Genomic DNA, 21,195 nt, shown 5'->3' with positions numbered 1-21,195 from the left:
TTGAACATCACTCCCACCACGTGGATTATAGCAGACTGGTTCATCAGTCTGAGTAGCTATAGAAGGATTAACAGTAGCGTTGAATCCAAGTAGGAGAATTGTTAATAGTTTAATAAACATGTTAAAGCTATCTCCAAGTCTGAACCTTCCTTTGTCAGCGTGCACATCAAGGAAGCAGCTTATGCTATGTCAAGAGCATAACAAAACAGGTAAGTTGATACTGAGGGGCAATCTGTCACTCATTGCCACTCCGAGTCAGCCATCATAGAATCCATAGACTACCTACAGTGCAGATGAGGCCATTCATCTCATCGAGTCTGCACGAACACTCTGATAGAGCACTTTACCTAGGCCCACTCCCCCACCCTATCCCACCTAACCTGCACATCTTTGGACACTAAGGGGAAATTTTAGCATGGCCAATTCACCTAACCTGCACACCTATATTGTGGCCCAATATGTGGTAGCTGGGGCTAACACCACACTGACCTGTGACCTGCAAGTCCAGTTAAACTCTGGTTTGCCTCAACTCATGTTGCTGTTCCAGCAATTGGGCATTTTAGCCTTAAGGGCAGGGAAGTATAAATCCCCACGTTAGTAGCGGTGTGCTACACCAGACTGTTTCTTAAACATTTTCAATTAATGGGTTCCTTTTCAAATGGATTAATAAGCACTATACCTCCACACACTGCCCCTGTTTCAAACTATAACAGTCTGCTAATCTCATAATGCGAAACTGTTGCCGGTGAAGAGAATTTTAATGATACTTTTAAGGAAACAGGTACCACTTACAGACCTCAATAAGATGGTTGAGTCTGCTTCTCACTGCACAGCCTGTCTCTCCTTGGTGTAATGTTCAGCAATACTCATAAATCATTCCATGTGAAAGCCGTTGATTCTTGTTTTTTAGGGAATTGCAGACTGCGCACCCCAAAACATCCACACAAATCTTGTGTAATTAAAATGTGGTCGACTCAGACTGACAATTAAAGCAGAGATCCTGCCGAGCACAGGCAGGCTCTGGCTGAAGGATGGCCCAATTCTAGATTGACAGCGTCTATGAGTCTCGTTGATGACAGGGCACCAGCACAAGAGTTTTAGCCTCCGTTAACATTTTCCACATCGCTGCAGGCATTGCTTTTATCAAAATGCTCAGCGTCTTGAACCAGCAGCAGGTAGCCCTGAGTAACCATGTAGTAACAATGTGAGATTCACACCCCGACCACATTGCCCTGGGCAGTCGCTTCATGGTAAAGCTGGCTCTGTTTGGTGAGCATTTTAACATTATTCTACAGACCCCTGGTAGGATTTCAGTTGGAAAACCATTGTGCTGCATTATGGGCGGGATTTGCCAGCTTTTTGCTGGGATTCCCTGGTCTCACCAGCAGCACACCCCCACCTGTGGGTTTCCTGGCGGCGTGGGGTGGCTTCAATCGAAAATCCCATTGATAAGCGGCGGAAAGATAGAATGCCGCCGCCAGCAAATGGCGCGCCAAAAGTCTTCGTCCTCATGAGCAACAGTAGCAGGGCAGTCTTGCAACGAAGAATCCCGGCCTATGTATCCCATGGGATATCACTCCTCGTCTTCACAAAGTTGTTGTGTCAATAACACATGAAAGAAATCCAGTTTGCGTATATCATAAATTTTGTTTCGCTATTTTTAAAATGGATTTTGCTGCTGAACCCAACAGGAGGCCTGCTACAAGTCACATGACCACAGGATTGGCATGTTGTTCTGGAAGTTTCCAACAAGAGTTACAAGAACAATCGAATCCTCCTCTCATCATTGTGAAATTTTACACCTAATTGTAAAGACATTGTAATCACGAAACCAGGGGATTTGCAGGGATCCAAAATCGTTACTCTTGCTGAAACAGATCCATCTTGTTCTTGGAATTTCCAAGCTCCATTTCAACAAGGAATGAATGAGGAAAAATGGATGACATTTGCATATTGATAAGCTTACCACTCCAGCGGAGTCAGAGGCTTTGCCAGACAACGGCTCCCCGACACAAGATCCTAAACATGATTGGTAAGGACCCTCATGTTTAAATCTTGCTTTACTGTGTAATCTGCACAGCGGTTAGCACTGTTGCTTCATAGTGCCAGGGTCCCAGGTTTGATTCCTGGCTTGGGTTACTGTCTGTACAGAGTCTGCACGTTCTCCCCATGTCTGTGTGGGTTTCCTCCAGGTGCTCCGGTTTCCTCCCACAAGTCCTGATAGGTAACTTGGACATGCTGAATTCTCCCTGCATGTATTCGAACAGGCGCCGGAATGTGGCGACTAGGGGCTTTTCACAGTAACTTCATTGCAGTCTTAATGTAAGTCTACTTGTGACAATAATGATTATTATTATTTATTCCCTTTATGTTCTGTTATGCTGGGCCTACAGTTCTGCAGACTTTGGTTTTAAATTGAAACACCCCGGTACAAGGTACTATTTGAACTGGTCTGAGCTCTCGCCTCAGTGCAGTGTGATTTGTGGCATAGTCCAGTGATGTCATTTTGATGGACTTGGTTAGCAGCCAATCAATTCTTCTGGAATTCCGGGACTTGTTCAGTTCTTGGTTTTGATTGGTAGAGTGCTTCAGAAGCTTCTGGATGAAGAAGACAAAACTCCATTTTGGGTCAGTTCTTCTCAGATCTGGAGAGCAGCAAGGAGATGGTTTGGACACTCTCTATCAGCTAAGGCTGTCGTTTAACTTAAGCAGTCTTTGTAACGAGGCCTGTGAAAGCCAAGCTCTGTCTGAAAAGGCTGAGGAAGGAACAGCGCTGATAGGTCTCTCCTGAGATCTCTAAAGGACGGAGGAAAAGTCTTCTACTTTCTCTCTAATCTGCAACCAGGAAACCTGCACAAATGCTAAATAAGCATTCACGAGGCAGAGTGGACGGAAATCCCTCTTTTAAATTCTCAGGCAGAGAATTCCAAGATTGTCTCATAGAATCATAGAATTTACAGTGCAGAAGGAGGCCATTTGGCCCATTGAGTCTGCACTGGCCCTTAAGAAACAGCCCCCCACTTAAGCCCATGCCTCCACCCTACCCCCGTAACCCAGCAACTCCACCTAACCTTTTTGGACACTAAGGGCAATTTATCATTGCCAATCAACCTATCCTGCACATCTTTGGACTATGGGAGGAAACCGGAGCATCCGGAGGAAACCCACGCACACATAGGGAGAACGTGCAGACTCCGCTCAGTCAGTGACCCAGTGGGAATCCAACCTTGGGCCCTGGAGCTGTGAAGCAATTGTGCTAACCACTGTGCTGCCCAGTGAGACTGAGGGCCAATCTGGTGGAGGTCAGTCAAGTGAAAGTGACTACCAGAGGAAATTGCACAGCTGCATGCTCTAATTGAAGGCACAAACTAAAGGGTCCGATCCAACTGGTGAATTTCATCATATCGCATCCCAGGAGGAATGCCACCTTCAAAGACCACAATCTCAGCAGTGGAAATACTCTTCGCTCATTCCTAGTTTAATCCCTGCTATTTTGATCCTTTCTTGCTCCTATTGTATGTCTGCCATGTGGGTGTGTGGGTGGAGGGTGGGACTGTTTTTAGGGAATCATTAAATTTGCAGACCAATGTTCTACATCGCTTTTCCTATTAAAAATAAATGGTTATTGCGTTTTACTTACAAATCTGGTGCTTGAAAGTCAATGAAGCAGTCAAGGATCAAATATCTCAGGAAAATATTCAAAATATTGGTTAATTCACTTCTGTTGGAACCCTGTGGCCTGTGGGGCTGGAATTGATCGTGCACTAGCCCAGGGTGCTGCAACATAAATTTGCGGCTCGCCCGGGATTGGTAACATCAGACGGCGAAATTGAGTTACAGTGTAAATTAGAAAAAGAGACCAGGTTTGTAGTAATATAACAGGATGGCTCTGGAAGCTGCTAAGGAATATAGGAAAATAGAAATTAGGAGCGGACATTGGCAGCCCTTCAAGTCTGCTCCGCCATTCAATCAGATCATGGATGATCTCTCCAAATCCACCTCCTTACCTGTTCCCCATATCCCTTTAAGCCATTTGTATCAGAAATATATCTATCTCCTTCTTGAAACCATTTAATAGTTCAGGCTCCTCCGCGCTATGGGGCAGGGAGTTCCACAAATTCATCATGTTCTGCGAGAAGCAGTTCCTCCTCATCTCAGTTCTAAATCTACCGCCTCTCAACCTATATCTGTAACCTCTCATTCTAGATCGCCCCACAAGGGGGAGCATTTAGTCTACGTTCACTTTATCAATCCCTTTTCGTATTTTATATACCTCAATCAGATCCCATTCATCCTTCTAAACTCCAGTGACTTTAAGCCCAAACTGTTTAATCTCTCCTCATATGTCAATCCTTTCATCCCCAGAATCGATCTGGCGAACCTCTTCTGAACTGCCTCCAATGCCACCACATCCTTCCTCAAATAAGGAGACCAAAACTTGACACAATACTCCAGATGTGGTCTCACCGCACCCCAGACAATTGAACTTCTATACTTTTATACTCCAGTCTTTTTGCAATACATGCTAACATTCCATTTGCCTTTTTAATTACATGCTGTACCTGCAGACTGACTTTCTGCGATTCATGAACAAAGACACCCAGATCCCTCTGCCCAGACGCATTTTGAATCTGCTTTCCATTCAGAAAATAATTTGCCTTTCTGTTTTGCGGCCAAAATGGATAACCTCACACTTATCTACATTAAACTCCATCTGCCAAATTCTAGCCCAATCTCCTAGCCTATCTATGTCCATCTGTAAAATCTTTATCTCCTCTTCAATGCCTGCTTTCCCACCTATTTTAGTATCATCCTCAAATGTTGCTATATTACACTCTGTCCCTGCTTGCGGATCATTCATATAGATTGTAAACAGTTGAGGTCCAGGGACTGACTCCTACGGCACCCTGGTAGATATAGTTCGCCAGCCAGAGAAGGACCCATTTATCCCAACCCTCTGCTTTCTGTCAGTCAGTCAATCCTCAATCCAATCTAGTACAGGAACAGGCCCTTAGGCCCTCCAAGCCTGTATCGGTCATGATGCCAAGCTTTGCCAAAACTCTCAGCACTTCCTTGTGCCGTATCCCTCTATACCCATCCTATCCATGCGTTTGTCAAGATGCCTTTTGAATGCCATTAATGTATCTGCTTCCACAACCTCCCCAGGCAACGCGTTCCGGACTCTCGCCACCCTTTGTGTAAAAAACCTGCCTCGCACATCTCCTCTAAACCTTGCCCTACGGACCTTAAACCTATGCCCCCTGGTGACTGACCCCTCCACCCTAGGAAGGAGTGCCTGCCCATCCATTCTATCCATGCCCCTCATAATCTTGTAGACCTCTATCAGGTCACCCCTCAACCTCTGTCTTTCTAATGAAAACATTCCAAGTCTATTGAGCCTCTCCACAAAGCTAACACCCTCCAGACCAGGCAACATCCTGGTAAACATCCTCTGCACCCTCTCCAAAGCCTCCACACCCTTCTGGTAGTGTAGCAACCAGAATTGTGCGCAATATTCCAAGTGCGGCCTTACCAAGGTTCTATACAAGTGTCGCATTACTTGCCCGTTTTTATGCTCAATGCCCTGTCCAATGAAGGCAACATTCGGCATGCTTTCTTGACTACCTTGTCCACTTGTGTTGCCACCTTCAAAGATCTGTGGACCTGCACACCCAGATCTCTCTGACTTTCTATATTCCTCAGAGTTTGCCATTTACGGTATATTTCTCCTCTATGCTAGACCTACCAAAATGCATTGTCTCACATTTGTCTGGATTAAGCTCCATTTGCCATTTCTCTGCCCAAGTCTCCAACCTATCTATGTCCTGATGTATCCTCTGACAATCCTCAAAGTTATCTGCCACTTCACCCACCTTGGTGTCAGCCACACATTTACTAATATACTCTCCTCCTAATCCCCTGTGATCTCACCTTCAGACTTTTATGCGGCACCTTGTGAAATGCTTTCTGGAAGTCTAGATATACCACATCCACAGGTTCCCCATTATCCACGTTGCTGGTTACATCCTCAAAGAACTCAAGCAAGTTTGTCAAGCATGACGTACCCCTCACCAAACCATGCTGACAATGTTGGATTGAGCTTTGTCTTTCCAAATGTACAGTCATCTCCCCCTTCATGATTGATTCCAGCAACTTCCCCACCACAGAGGTCAAGCTAACTGGTTTATAATTTCCTACTTTTTGCCTCTCCCCCTTTTTGAACAGGTGCGTCACATTAGCTGTTTCTAATCCACTGGGACTCTTCCAGGAAATTCTGAAATACCAGAACCAATGCATCCACCTTCTCCGCTGCGACTTCCATTAAAACCCTAGGGTGGAGGCCATCAGGTCCTGGAGACTTGTCTGCCTTTAATCCCTTTAGTTCATTCAATACCATCTCACAGGTGATGGTTATTGCACCAAGTTCCTCTGCATTAACTTCAGTTTTTGGAATCCTCTTTATGTTCTGTCATGCTGGGTCCACAGTTCTGCAGATTTTGGTTTTAAACTGAAACACCCTCGTTATAAGATACTATTTGAACTGGTCTGAGGAGTCTCCTCAGTGCATTGTGCTATGTGGCATAGTCCAGTGATGTCATTTTGATGGACTTGGATAGCAGCCAATCAGCTCTTCTGGAATTCCAGGACTTATTAAGTTCTTGGGTTTAATTAGTAGAGTGTTTCAGAAGCTTCTGGAAGAGGAAGACAAACTCACTTTTGAGTCAGTTTTGCGCAGGTCTGGAGAGCAGCAAGGAGCAGCATTGGACACTCTCTCTATCAGCTAAGGTTTAATTTCTGATTAAAAGACTGCAAGCAGTCTCTGTAGCCAGGCCTGTGAAAGCCTAACCTATGTTTGAAAGGCTGAGGAAAATACTGTGCTGATAGCTCTCTCCTGAGACCTCTAAAATTCGAGAAGGAAAAGCCTTTTATTTTCTCTCTACCCTGCAGCCAGAAAACCTGCACCAAGGCTTTTAATTCCCAGGCAGAGAAGTTGAAGAGTATCTCAATGAGACTGAGACCAGGTGGAGGTCAGTCAAGTGAAGGTGACTCCTCAAAGGAAATTCTACAGCCTGCAGACTCTAATTGAAGGAACAAACTCGAGGTCGTGATCCAACCAGTGAATTTCAACACTTTGCGTCCTGAGAAGATCGCTGCCTACAAAGACCACAATCTCATAAGTGAAAATTCCCGATTTAGTCGGGAACTAGGATTCTCTGGCCCTTCGCCGAACGTAATTTCGGCATTGGCGACCGGAGAATCCAGCCCTAAGTATTGATGCCAATGCAGAATCCGTGGACTTTCACGACAGCACAGCTGGTGCCACATCTGGACCGATACTGCTACTGTTAAGGGGCTAGCACCATTGATTCTAATGAGAAATGATGCGGGATTCACCGGTTTCGCAATTGGCACTCAGGAAGCTGACAAGCTGCAGCCGCATATACACACTGCACTCCCCACATACACCATACCAGCCAACAAGATGGCAGCAACATGTGCAGCGCCACGTTTCGCATACACCAAGATGGAGACCCTCCTGGAAACCATAGAGGAGGGCATGGTGATCCTGTGTCCCAGCCCGGGAGGGAAGCTGCCAGTGCCATCGTTTGTCATGCCTGGATGCAGGTGGCAGAGACGTCAGTGCCATGGGCAATGTAGTCCAGACTGGCCAGCAGTGCCGTAAGAAACTGCATGACCTCCTCAGGGTTGCCAGGGTGAGTAGGCAGCACTGTGGCACCAACCCCATCCCACACACGCATAACCCTACCCCCCCCCCAAACCTGAGGGCGGCTGAACCTCCACCTTGCCCCACATGCCGGTACCCATACCGGCCGTCATCGCCGTGGTCACTGAGGACACCAGCTTCCCATCCCCGGGTTGCATGAGTCGGACTGTCATTTTCTGTTTCCCAACACCCCCACCCCCCAGGAGGAGGCCGGGCACAACTGCTGGAAACGGGTGAAGGCAGGAGGAGGACCGCCGGACTTACAGCCCCTCACCATGGCTGAGCAAAGGGCCGTGGTCATAGTCAGCGGCCCGGAGGAACGGGCTGTCGCCGAGGTGGAGCTCGGCAGCGGGCGAAGAAGTGAGACCCCATTTAATTGCAGTTCCCCATGACACATGTGTCAACCCCCCCCCAAACACAATCCTCACCCCCACACCACCCTCACCCAACACCACCCTCACCCCCACACAAACCCTCATCCTACACCACCCCATGCCACCATCCCCCACCCACATGCCACCACATCCCACCCACACGCCCAACCTCACTCCTCCCCAACCTGAGGTTTAATCATGCTTTTTGCTTTGTGTCTTGCAGGACCTGCCGGAAATGGGATGGGTCCACCTGGCCTCCCCCTCTCCTAGCCAGTGTCACAGCCGGAGACCCCCGTGATCCGAGCATCGATGGTGCAGCTCAGGCACCAGCCCTCCACCCGAGACTCAGGACACCCTGGAGCGCGGATTGGAGGATGACACTTATTTGCCAACACAGCTGTCTCCAACACCCTCCACCAAGCCAGAGGCACTCACCTCGGTTGAGCATGTTACTGAAAAGGCTCCTGGGACACTCTCTGGTGCGCACCACACAAACATGCTCCCGTACAGGTAGCAAAGCCCGAGGAGGTGGGAGGTCGGAGGGCAGGCCGACCCCAGGAATTAGTTGGCGTCTATATGGGTTTTGGGCTTCTGGAATGGACAGTCCCATCGATTGTGGAGATGTAGTCACAGAGCCAGGGACTACATGAGGGGTTGTCGGCAAGCATCGAGCACCTGCTTTTAAATAAAATTTGCTCCGGACTGGGGTAACACTGTGACCGAATTAGGCTGCGTTTGAGTAATAGAGTTGAGGAAATTGAAGTCAAAGACAAAGTCTCTTCAGGCAACTAAGGAAAAGAGTATTTGAGGGTCAGGATCTCAAACCCAACACTGACGTCATCATTTATCAGGCAGCAGTGATCTCCGTGCTCTTATCTGCTTCAGAAACCTGGAAAACTGACAGCAGATACCTCGAAGCTGTGGAGATTTACAACCAGACATGATCACTTGACACTTCAAAGTGGCAAGCAAGTCCAATACTCGTGTTCAATCCCAAGTCAATTTATCCAGCACCAAGGCTTTAATCATTCAAAACCAGCTTCACTGGGCAGGACACGATGGCACAGTGGTTAGCACTGCTGCCTCACAGCTCCAGGGTCCCGGGTTCTGTGTGGAGTTTACACTTTCTCCCAGTGTCTGCGTGGGTTTCCTCCGGGTGCAATGTTTCCTCCCGCAATATAAAGATGTGCAGGTTAGGCCATGCTAAAATTGTCCCTAAGTGTCCAAAAGGTTAGATTGGGCTCCTCGGTTAACCTGAATAGGTGGAGGAGTGGGCTTAAGTAGGGTCTCTTTCCAAGCGCCGGTGCAGACTCGATGGGCCAAATAAACTCCTTCTGCACACTAAATCCTATGATTCTATGATTGTCCAGGATCTGGCTGACACAGATACAGAGGGAGGTGACCTAGTCCCAGAGGGAGATGGCCCAGTCACTGGCTGATGTGACACAAACCCAGAAGGTGGTGGCACAGTAGATGGGTGATGTGGCGCAGTCCCAGATGGAGATGATCCACTCCCTGTGCTCCATGGCAGTGAACGTGCGGACCCTGGTCGAGACCAGAGCGGGCCTCCAGGACAGGCAGCGGCAAGTAGCGGGGGAACCTCAGGAGCTAGCTCCACTCGCACCCTAGACGCATGGAGTAGCCCGGGTGCCATCGGGCACCCCGAGGGAGGAGGAGGTGATGGAGCCGTGCAGGTGACTCCCACAGGGTAGGGAGCGGAATACCGCAGCACCTCGGACTCCCCCTCTCCTATCCCAGGTGCACCTGGTGGGAAGCGGGCAGAACAGGGCGGAACCACGCCACCTGGGACACCTGAGCAGTGGCCGGACCCATCCAGGGCAAGTCGTCCAAGAAGACGGCCACCAACAGGGACTTTTGTTGCCGCCTCACTCCTGCTGTACCTGTTGTCTGGGGAACCACCAGGTGCAGCATTAGGGCCTGTACAGCCAGGAAGTTAGACACCAGTTCAGTTGGCACGGGTGCAGGGCACAAATATGTATATATTCGTTCACATTAAACATTGTTACCACTGTTACAACTGATGCACTATCAATTACGACGAGATGAGAGTAGAGAGTAATCGAGGCTTTATTACGCAGAGATGTGTTGCCTCCTGCAGCTGCTGCCAAAATGGCTGCAGCTCGGTGAGCACACACATTTATACTCAGCCTACTGGGCGGAACCAGCAGGCAGGGATCTACCCCCGTACCTGTAGTACAGGAGCCTTACTGTATTACATCTCGTACGTGATATGCACAACAGTGGTGACTACCACATTCACCCCCTGTTAAAAAAGAGTCCAGCGGGGGTGGTGGAAAACTATTTATATGCATTTCAAGGTTAACATTTTGGGCAAAGTTCACAAATTCAGCCGATCGGTTGCCTTGGTCCTCCGTTGTGTGCGCCACAGTCCCGGTGACGATGCAGGCATCGGCTTAGTCACCGGTGACTCCGGGAGCTTGTAGACCTCATCTTCATCCCCGGATGGGACCAAGGGGAGGACGGATCGTCCTGGAGCAGGGGCTGTGGTGAGGTGCGCTGGGGGGAGGAAGGGTGGTGCCGGGGCAGGGGGGGGGACCCAGCTGGTGCCAGGTCCCTGAGGGAGACTGTGTCTTGGCGGCGTTGGAGTATGCCACGTGCTGTGGGTTTGCATGGAGTAGCTGTACCCTCTCGACCAACGGGTCCGCCTTGTGGAGCCGCACTTGCTTGCGGAGAATGGGTCCTGGAGCTGCCAGCCACGTTGGGAGTGAAACCCTGGAGGTGGACTTCCTGGGGAAGGCAAGGAGACGTTCATGGGGGGTTGCATTAGTCACCGTGCAAAGTAGCGATTGGATGGAGTGAAGGGCGTCGGGGAGGGCATCCTGCTAGCGGGAGACCGGGAGATTTTAGGACCGTAGGGCCAGCTGGACCGCCTTCCAGACCGTCCCATTCTCCCGCTCCACCTGCCCGTTTCCCCAGGGGTTGTAGCTGGTCGTCCTGCTCGAGGCGATGCCCTTGCTGAGCAGGTACTGACACAGCTCATCACTCATAAAGGATGATCCCCGGTCGCTGTGGATGTAGGCGGGAAAACTGAACAGGGCGAAGATGGTGTTGAGGGCTTTGATGACGGTGGCAGACGTCATATCGGGGCATGGGATGGCGAAGGGGAATCTGGAGTATTCGTCGACCACATTAAGGAAGCACGTGTTTCGGTCGGTGGTGGGGAGGGGCCCTTTGAAATCCATGCTGAGGCGTTCAAAGGGGCGGGAGGCCTTCACTAGATGCGCACGGTCTGGCCGGTAGAAGTGCGCTTTGCACTCCGCACAGACCTGGCAGTCTCTGGTGACAGCCCTGACCTCCTCAATGGAGTAGGGCAGATCACGGGCCTTTCTGATGTGAAAGAACCGGGTGACCCCTGGGTGACAGAGAGCGTCGTGTAGGGTCCGGAGTCGGTCCACTTGTGCGCTGGCACATGTACTTCGGGATAGGGCATCGGGGGGCTCGTTGAGCTTACCTGGGCGATATAAAATCTCGTAGTTATAGGTGGAGAGCTCGATCCTCCACCTCAAGATTTTATCATTTTTGATCTTGCCCCACTGTGTGTTATTGAACATGAAGGCAAACGACAGTTGGCCAGTGAGGAGAGTGAATCTCCTGCAGGCCTGGTAATGCCTCCAATGCCGCACAGCTTCTACGATGGCTTGGTCCTCTTTCTCGACAGAGGAGTGCCAAATTTCGGAGGCATGGAGGGTGCGTGAAAAGAATGCCACGGGCCTGCCTGCCTGGTTGAGGGTGGCAGCCAGAGTGACGTCTGATGCATCGCTCTCGACTTGGAAGGGGAGGGTCTCATCGACCGCGTGCATCGCGGCCTTGGCGATGTCGGCCTTGAAACGGTTGAAGGCCTGGTGAGCCTCGGCCGTCAGAGGGAAAACGGTGGAGTGAATGAGTGGCCGGGCCTTGTCCGCATAGTTAGGGACCCACTGGGCATAGTATGAGAAGAACCCCAGCCATCGTTTGAGGGCCTTGGGACAGTGGGGGAGGGAGAGTTCCATGAGGGGGCGCATGCGATTGGGGTCGGGCTCTAGAACTCCATTTTGCACCACATAGCCGAGGATGGCTAAGCAGTTGGTGCTGAACACACACTTCTCCTTATTGTACGTTAGGTTGAGAAGTTTGGCGGTGTGGAGGAATTTGGAAAGGTTAGTGTCGTGGTCCTGCTGGTCGTGGCCGCAGATGGTGACATTGTCCAGGTAGGGGAAGGTGGCCCGCAGGCCGTACCGGTTAACCATTCGGTCCATCTCCCGTTGGAAGACCGAGACCCCATTAGTGACGCCGAAGGGAACCCTAAGGAAGTGGGAAAGGCGGCCATCCGCTTCAAACGCGGTGTATTCCCCTTGCGAATGGGGAGCTGGTGGTAGGCAGATTTCAGGTCCACTGTCGAGAAGACTCGATACTATGCAATCTGATTGACCATATCAGATATGCGTGGGAGGGGGTACGCGTCGATCTGCATGTACCGATTGATGGTCTGACTGTAGTCAACGACCGTCCTGTTATTCTCCCCAGTTTTCACAACTACCACTTGGGCTCTCCGGGGGCTGTTGCTGGCCTCGATAATGCCTTCCCACAGCAGCCGCTGGACCTCGGGCCTGTACTGGGCACTGTACCGTCTGCTCCTGGTGGCGACGGGTTTGCAATCCGGGGTGAGGTTTGCAAACAGAGAAGGCGGGTCGACCTTAAGGGTCATGAGACCGCAAACAGTAAGGGGTGGTAGAAGTCCGCTGAATTTCAGGGTTAGACTTTGGAGGTTGCACTGGAAGTCCAGGCCGAGTAGCAAGGCAACGCAGATGTTGGGGAGGACATAGAGCCGGACGTCGCTGAACTCTACGCCCTGGATGGTGAGGGTGGCGGTGAAGTACACCTGGATCTCCACGGAGTGGGATCCGGAGGCCAGGGAGATTCTCTGGTTAACGGGGTGTACCGCGAGGGAGCAGCGCCTTACCATATCGGGGTGGATGAAGCTCTCTGTGCTCCCGGAGTCAAGAAGGCATGATGTCTTATGGCCATCGACCTTTACCGTCATCGACGCTGTTGCGAGGTTGTGCGGCCAGGACTGGTCGATCGTGATGGAGGCGAGCTGTAGCTGGTGTTGGAAGGCCCCTGGCGAGGCGGCAGGTGATGAGCGGCCCGATGAGGTGCCTGGCGGGCAGGGGTCCTGAGGCGGGAAAGAATGAGGCGCCCACGGGGCGCATGTGCCGGGCGGCATTAACGATGGCGGCAGCCACGGGTCGCACGAGGCCTGATGGGGTAGATGGCGGCGCCCATGGGCCGCACGTGTCCTGAGGCAAGCAAAATGGCAGCGCCCACGGGCCGCACGTGGGTTGCGGGGGCGAAAATGGCGGTGCCCATGGGTTGCACGTGGGGGGTGCAGGAACAATGGGCCTGGTTACAACGGCGATCGAGCGGGCCTGGCATACAGCAGCAAAATGTCCTTTCTTCCCGCAGGCCTTGCAGAGTGTGCTCCGCGCCGGGCAGCGCTGCCGGGAGTGCTTTGTCTGTCCTCAGAAGTAGCACTTGTGTCCCCCGGGGTTGGCTGGCTGCCGCATGGCGCAGGCTTGAGGTTGACTTGGGGCGGCCACTGGTGGGGTCCACGATGGGGTGTTCGCTGATGGGGTCCACGATGTCCACGAGGGGGCACCGTGCGGTTGGGGGCGTACACCTGTACAATACGGGAGGCGACTGTTAGTGAGATCGCGAGTTTCTTGGTCGCCGCGAGGTCGAGGGTAGCCCCTTCTAAGAGGTGCTGGCGGATGTACGCCGACCCTATGCCCGTAACAAAAGCGTCGCTAATTAGGAGTTCGGAATGTTCAACGGCCGAAACGGCCTGGCAATCGCAGTCCCTCGCCAGGGCGTGCAGGCCACGCCATAATTCTTCCACAGACTCACCGGGGAGTTGATGCCGCGTGGACAGGAGGTGCCTGGCGTCGAGCTTGTTGGTCTGCTGAGTGTAGTTCAGGGTCCCAGGTTCGATTCCGGCTTGGGTCACTGTCTGTGCGGAGTCTGCACATCCTCCCCGTGTGAGCGTGGGTTTCATCCGGGTGCTCCGGTTTCCTCCCACAGTCCAAAGATGTGCGGGTTAGGTGGATTGGCCATGATAAATTGCCCTTAGTGTCCAAAATTGCCCTTAGTGTTGGGTGGGGTTACTAGGTTATGGGGATAGGGTGGAGGTGTTGACCTTGGGTAGGGTGCTCTTTCCAAGATCCGGTGCAGACTCGATGGGCCAAATGGCCTCCTTCTGCACTGTAAATTCTATGATAATCTATGATAATCCCCCTCCCAAACCCCACAACCCTGGCTCCGTCGGTGGCCGGCACCGTGGGGGCCTCTGGCCCTGTCACCCATCCCTGATGCCAGGGGTACCGTCGTCTGACACTGCACCCACCAGGGGAATGCACCACGGCCCACATGGGGCTATTCTAAGTGTTCCCTGGGTGGGCCGTTGGTGGGTGGCGGCATGGTCGGGGTGGGTGGGAGTGTGGTGGGGGCTGGTGTTGTGGTGGGGATGGGATGCAAGGGTGGGGAGGTGGGGGGATGGGGGTGAACATACGGCCTGTGGAATTCTGAAGGACCAGGGGCCAAGATGAGTGGTCAGTGGGTGTGCAGCAAGATGGCTGCCTGCAGGCCACGACAATGGCGGTCCATGCCTGGGCACCACCCTAGTCCCGCGGGGGTGACTCAGGCCACTCAGCCTGTTCCCCCGTCACTCCCCCTCCCCCAGCCCTGGCAGGGCCCCCCAACGCAGCCAGTGTCTGGCCTGACAGCCTGCAGTCGCTCCTCTCTGTGACCTAACTCCTCTCCCCTCATTAGTCACAATGCCGGTTTCATGATTTTTAAAAGCACAAGTCAACCATGCCGTCGGGAACTCAGCCCATCGGAGGAGGAGAATCGCGGAGGCCCCGGAGAATACTGGGTCGGGCCCACTAATGAAATGCAAACAATGTTTACTCTACGTGCGTTCTGGTATGCATTGTCGCTGCTGTCGAAGTGATGGAGAATCGCAATTTGCCGTCAAATCGGCGCCCGCCGTGATTTTAACATAGGAACCTATTCACTGCCCAATCACGTTTTGCGTTTTTGGCGCCAGCAAACGGAGAATCAGGCCCACCCAATTTGCCTGCCTCCTGCCTTTCACAAAGTTCCCCAATTTATCATTATTGCTTTCTTTATTCTTTCATGGCATGTGGGTGGCATTGGCAAAGCCAGCATTTAAAAAAAAATAATAAATTCATTTTTTCCAATTAAGAGGCAATTTAGCATGGCCAATTAACTTACCCTGCACATCTTTGGGTTGTGGTGGCGAAACCCACGCAAACAAAGAAGAACAAAGAAAAATTACAGCACAGGAACAGGCCCTTCGGCCCTCCAAGCCTGCGCCGATCCAGATCCTCTATCTAAAACTGTCGCCTATTTTCTAAGAATCTGTATCCCTCTGCTCCCTGCCCATTCATGTATCTGTCAAGATACATCTTAAATGACTCTATCGTGCCCGCCTCTACCACCTCCGCCGGCAATGCGTTCCAGGCACCCACCACCCTCTGCGTAAAGGACTTTCCACGCATATCTCCCTTAAACTTTTCCCCTCTCACCTTGAACTCGTGACCCCTCGTAATTGAGTCCCCCACTCTTGGAAAAAGCTTCTTGCTATCCACCCTGTCTAAACCTCTCATGATTTTGTAGACCTCAATGAGGTCCCCCCTCAACCTCCGTCTTTCTAATGAAAATAATCCTAATCTACTTAACCTTTCTTCATAGCTCGTGCCCTCCATACCAGGCAACATCCTGGTGAACCTCCTCTGCACCTTCTCCAAAGCATCCACATCCTTTTGGTAATGTGGCGACCAGAACTGCACGCAGTATTCCAAATGTGGCCTAACCAAAGTCTTATACAACTGTAACATGACCTGCCAACTCTTGTACTCAATACCCCTTCCGAGGAAGGGAAGCATGCCGTACGCCTTCTTGACCACTCTATTGACCTGCGCAGCCACCTTCAGGGTACAATGGACCTGAACACCAGGTCTCTCTGTACATCAATTTTCCCCAGGGCTTTTTCATTTACCATATGGTTCGCTCTTGAATTGGATTTTCCAAAATGCATCACCTCGCATTTGCCCGGATTGAACTCCATCTGCCACTTCTCCGCCCAACTCTCCAATCTATCTATATTCTGCTGTATTCTCTGACAGTCCCCTTCACTATCTACTACTCCACCAATCTAAGTGTCATCTGCAAACTTGCGAATCAGACCACCTATACCTTCCTCCAGATCATTTATGTATATCAGAAACAACAGTGGTCCCAGCACGGATTCCTGTGGCACACCACTGGTCACAGTTCTCCATTTTGAGAAACTCGCTTCCACTACTACTCTCCGTCTCCTGTTGCCCAGCCAGTTCTTTATCCATCTAGCTAGTACACCCTGGACCCCATGAGACTTCACTTTCTCCATCAGCCTACCATGCGAACCTTATCAAATGCTTTACTGAAGTCCATGTATACAGCCCTTCCCTTATCAATCAACTTTGTCACTTCCTAAAATAATTCTATTAAGTTGGTAAGATATGACCCTCTCTGCACAAAACCATGTTGCCTATCACTGATAAGCCCATTTTCTTCCAAATGGGAATAGATCCTATCTCTCAGTATCTTCTCCAGCATCTTCCCTACCACTGATGTCAGGCTCACCGGTCTATAATTATCTGAATTATCCCTGCTACCCTTCTTAAACAAGGGGACAACATTATCAATTCTCCAGTCTTCCGGTACCTTGCCCGTGTCCAAGGATGCTGCAAAGATATCTGTTAAGGCCCCAGCTATTTCCTCTCTCTCTTCCCTCGGTAACCTGGGATAGATCCCACCCGGACCTGGGGACTTGTCCACCTTAATGCCTTTTAGAATACCCAACACATCCTCCCTCCTTATGCCGACTTGACTTAGAGTAATCAAACATCTATCCCTAACCTCAACATCCGTCATGTCCCTCTCCTCTGTGAATACCGATGCAAAGTACTCGTTAAGAATCTCACCCATTTTCTCTGACTCCACTCATAACTTTCCTCCTTTGTCCTTGAGTGGACCAACCCTTTCTCTAGTTACCCTCTTGCTCCTTATATATGAATAAAAGGCTTTGGGATTTTCCTTAACCTTGTTTGCTAAAGATATTTCATGACCCCTTTTAGCCCTCTTGATTCCTCGTTTCAGATTGGTCCTACATTCCCGATATTCTTCCAAAGCTTCGTCTGTCTTCAGTCGCCTAGACCTTATGTATACTTCCTTTTTCCTCTGAGCTAGTCTCACAATTTCACCTGTCATCCATGGTTCCCTAATCTTGCCATTTCTATCCCTCATTTTCACAGGGAAATATCTGTCCTGCACTCTGATCAACCTCTGTTTAAAAGCCTCCCACATATCAAATATGGATTTACCTTCAAACAGCTGCTCCCAATCCACATTCCCCAGCTCCTGCCGAATTTTGGTATAGTTGGCCTTCCCCCAATTTAGCACTCTTCCTTTAGGACCACTATCGTCTTTGTCCATGAGTATTCTAAAACTTATGGAATTGTGATCACTATTCCCAAAGTAATCCCCGACTGAAACTTCAACCACCTGGCCAGGCTCATTCCCCAACACCAGGTCCAGTATGGCCCCTTCCCAAGTTGGACTATTTACATACTGCTCTAGAAAACCCTCCTGGATGCTCCTTACAAATTCTGCTCCATCTAGACCTCTGACACTAAGTGTATCCCAGTCAATGTTGGGAAAATTAAAATCTCCTATCACCACCACCCTGTTGCTCCTACATCTTTCCATAATCTGTTTACATATTTGTACCTCTATCTCACGCTCGCTGTTGGGAGGTCTGTAGTACAGCCCCAACATTGTTTCCGCACCCTTCATATTTCTGAGCTCTGCCCATATCACCTCACTGCTCGAGTCCTCCATAGTGCCCTCCTTCAGCACAGCTGTGATGTCCTCTCTGACCAGTAATGCAACTCCTCCACCCCTTTTACCTCCCTCTCTATCCCGCCTGAAGCATCGCTATCCTGGGATATTTAGTTGCCAATCATGCCCTTCCCTCAACCAAGTCTCAGTAATAGCAATAAATTCATACTTCCAGGCAACTAATCCAAACCCTAAGTTCATCTGCCTTCGCTACTACACTTCTTGCATTAAAACAAATGCACCTCAGACCACCAGTCCCTTTGCGTTCATCATCTGCTCCCTGCCTCCTCTTCCCTTAGTCATGCTGACTTCATGATCCAGTTCCTTACAGGCTTTAGTTGCTACCTCCTTACTGTCCACTAACCTCCTCATTTGGTTCCCATCCCCTTGCCACATTAGTTTAAACCCTCCCCAACGTCGTCTGGAAAAGCAACCCCAAGGACATTGGTTCCAGTCCGGCCCAGGTGTAGACCGTCCAATTTGTAGTGTCCTACCTCCTCCAGAACCAGTCCCAATGTCCCAAAAATCTGAACCCCTCCCTCCTGCACCATCTCTCAAGCCACACATTCATCCTGCCTATTCTTTCATTTCTACTCTTTGTTCTTTGAACTGAGTGAGTTGCTAGGCCTTTTCAGAAAGCAGTTAAAAGTCACAGAATCATAGGACCCCTACAGTGCAGGAGGAGGCCATTCGGTCCATCGAGTCTGACCAACCCTCTGAAAGAGCACCCTATTAAGGCTCACTCCCCTGTAACCCCACCTAATCTGCACATCTTTAGACGCTAAGGGGCAATTTAGCATGGCCAATCCACCTAACCTACACGTGCCGCCGCTTTTGCCTCACAGATTGCTGTGGGACTGCAGTCACATGGCAAGATTGGCAACTAGTAAACCAGATGAGTTTTTACGACAGTCAATGGTAGTTTCACAGTGACACAGTGCTAAGCACTGCTGCCTCACAGCGCCAGGGGCCCAGGTTCGATTCCGACGTTGGGGGACTGTATGTGTGGAGTTTACACTTTCTCCCCGTGTCTGCCTGAGTTTCCTCCGGGTGCTCCAGTTTCCTCCCACAGTCCAAAGATGTGCAGATTTGGAGTATTGGCCATGATAAATTGCCACTTAGTGTCCAGTGGTTAGGCGGGGTTATGGGGACAGGGTGCGGGAGTGGGCCACGGTTGAGTGCTCTTTCAGAGGGTCGGTGCAGACTCAGTGGGCTGAATGACCTCATTCTGAACTGTAGGGATTTGACAATTCATGGTTACCTTTACTGAGCCGAGCTTCATATTTCAGACTTACGAACTGAATTCAGATTTTAGCAGCTGCTATGGTGACATTTGAGCCCATGTCCCCGGAACATTAGCTTGGTCTTCTGGATTACTAACCTAGTTGCACGTATTATGCTACCACTCTGTTACCATCTTGCTTTATCTCATTGCAAGGTGTTTATTAGTATATTTATAACGTATAACAGCAGCACACATCTCGCATGCTGCATTTGGGAGACAGGTAAACATTTCCGATGGGATTTGCAATGTTATAATGTCAACAGCTGCCATAGTTTTCTGTCAGGCCTGTGAGTGCCAACTTCATTGGATTTCTCATTGTAAATTAAGCAACAAGTTGCCATGGTTCCCTCTCACGCAACAGATCCAGCTGTAGCATCAGGCCGTGAAGGAGAACTTCCACGTCCACCATGGTGCAATTACACCCACCCCCAGAAAAGCTGTCACTGTGTCCTCCCTAGAAAATAAAAAAGGGGGGGGAACCCCTCATGAATGTGGTAAATTTAAAATAAAGCCAGGAACTGATACACTTCAGGCCAGCCAGCCCCCGCAGAACAGAAAAGCCACGTTAAATATTGTGGGACAAAAACAGACTATACTGGACAATTACAGCAGGTTTGACAGCGTCTGTGGAGAGAGAAGGGAGCTAACGTTTCAAATCTGGGTGACTCTTTGTCAAAGCTGGAGAGAACTGGTCAGATTTATATTGTTGTGAGGGGCGGGCATGGAGCAGTGGGGCTGGATAGAGGGTCTGCGATAGGTTGAGATAGACAAAGATGTCATGGTCAAAAAGACAAAGGGAATGTAAATTGTGGTGATAATGACTAGGCAGGGTGCTGATAGTGGCACATTGAGAAATCGGCCGGGATTTTCCGAGAATCGCGCCACGCCGCTCCGACGCTGGGCCGCTGATTCTCAGGCGACCGGAGAATCGGTGCCAATCGCGACCACGGGGTTGCCGCCGTGCTGTTTGGCCCCCATGGCAATTCTCCGCGTCTCGACAGGCCAAGTGCCCGCCGGGTTCGACCGAGACCCGGTGGTGTGGGTTACGTGTGGTCTCACCCGGCGGGATGTCGGAGTTCTGGCTGCGGGGGACGTCCTGGTGGGGGGGCGGGGGGGATCCGACTCCGGGGGGAGGCCTCCAGGGTGGCCAGACCCGTGATCAGGGCCTACCGATTGGCGGGCGCTCTAATTCTGGGTGGGTGGGGGCCTGCGTTCGTCCGTGCCGGGCCCCTGTAGGGCTCTGCCATATTGCCCAGGGGCTGGTGTGGAGACGGCAACCCACGCGCATGCGCGGACCCACGCCGGCCGTGTCGCGCCAGCTTTCGGGCGCCGGAGCAGCGGATACCACCCCAGCGCCGTACTAGCTCCCTAGGAAGGGGTGACTGCCTGTGCCTGGAGGCCCGTTGATGCCGGAGTCGCTCGCACTGGTTTTTACGCTGGTGTCAACACTTGGCCGTGATTTCGGAGCATCCCGGATGTGTTAATGGCAGAACAAAGGTAAGCAGTGTGTCAAAGGACAACTTGGATTGGCCCGAGTAGGGTGGGGTGGAGTGGGAGGTAAGTGAGACAATGGTGAAGGAAAAATATTGTGGGAATGTGTTCTTCATCAAAATCAAGAGTGAAAAGACCAAGGATTTTTAAAAAAGTATACCTGATGACAGAGATCAGTAAATGGAGGAAGGATAGAGAGAAGGAGAGAATTAAAGAAGCCCAATGGTTTATGTTCTGCCAGCAGATAAGATGGTGACGAACCTGTTGGATTGTTGGAGAAATCCCAACTAGTTGATGAGGATTGTATTTTTCAGCGGATCTCTGTAACGCTGTCTTTC

Source organism: Scyliorhinus torazame, chromosome 16 (assembly GCF_047496885.1).
Source record: "Scyliorhinus torazame isolate Kashiwa2021f chromosome 16, sScyTor2.1, whole genome shotgun sequence".
NCBI classification, from domain to species: domain Eukaryota; kingdom Metazoa; phylum Chordata; class Chondrichthyes; order Carcharhiniformes; family Scyliorhinidae; genus Scyliorhinus; species Scyliorhinus torazame.
The sequence above is the reverse complement of the archived record's forward strand: the minus strand, read 5'-3'. Positions refer to the sequence as shown.